Below are 1,205 nucleotides of genomic sequence, written 5' to 3'. Positions count from 1 at the left end.
GGCCTCCCAAAGTGCTGGGATTACAGGCTTGAGCCACCGCGCCCGGCCAAAACAAACATTTTTTAAAAATATAGAAAGAAAAAGAAAGGTCTATAATCCTCAAAGGAAAAGAAATCAGGGATTTCAATGGACGAAACAAGGGGAAAGCTACACAGTAAGTCCAGCCAGGAAGCCAGACTTCTAATTTGCACTGTCATCTGGATGCGATGCCACCTTACAGTACCACATCATTCATGACCCATCCAGCCACAGGCCAATGACAGCATTCTCAGCCAGCCACACTCCACATTTGTCAGGCTTCATTACAGCCCTTTGCTTTCAAGTTCAAAAGTCTATGGCGGAGAATTAGCACCTAGTCCACAGCAGCTCCAGGGATGACCAGGATTCCTTTGGTGGATAGCTGCCCCTGTCCTGGAAGGGCATCTGATCTCCATGTGAGATTCCTCACCCCTTCTGAGTACCTGCTAAGCGCCAGGCCCTGGCGGGGTGCCAGGAATACAAAATGAATGCCGGGAGAAATGAAATACTGATACTCTACCACATGGTGAGCCTCAAGATCTGGCCAGACACAAAACACCCCATATTGCAGGATGACATTTACATGCAACGTCCCAACAAGGCAAATTCATAGAAACAGAAAACAGATTCCTGGTTGCCTGGGGCAGGGGTAAAAATGGGGTGAAATGGGAAGCTGATGCCCGTGGGGCACCTCTGTAGGAGGATGGCAGTGTTCTAAGACAGAACTGTGTGTGTGATGGTTGCACTTAGTCAAACTTGATGAATTATACACTTAAAATGTGTATAATTTTATGGTATGTAAAGTGTACTTCAATAAACCTTAAAAAATAAATGGGAGTTAGTAGCTGCAACAATTTTCAAAAGCATCAATTGTGATTTTTCACAGCTGGCTATTCATTTGTGCTTGTCCACAGTTAACAAACCTCTAGGGCAGACCCCAGCCATTCCATGAGAAAACTGAGCCCCAACCACCTGGGCACCCCTGGTATGCAATGACCTAACTGTCCACAGCATCCAGTTGGCTCAGTGATGCCCCATCCTTGTTGCTGAAGGAACCCTACTTGAGAAACACTGCAGGCCATACAAAAAATTAGATCCCATCAAGTCTAAAGACTTCATGAAAAAGAATTTCAGAGGTTTTGAAACCACTCGATATATTTTTATTATAATTTTACATGTTTAAAGTC

This window comes from Colobus angolensis, unplaced genomic scaffold, assembly GCF_000951035.1.
Source record: "Colobus angolensis palliatus isolate OR3802 unplaced genomic scaffold, Cang.pa_1.0 Scaffold155, whole genome shotgun sequence".
Lineage (NCBI taxonomy): Eukaryota > Metazoa > Chordata > Mammalia > Primates > Cercopithecidae > Colobus > Colobus angolensis.
This window is presented reverse-complemented; position numbering follows the sequence as displayed.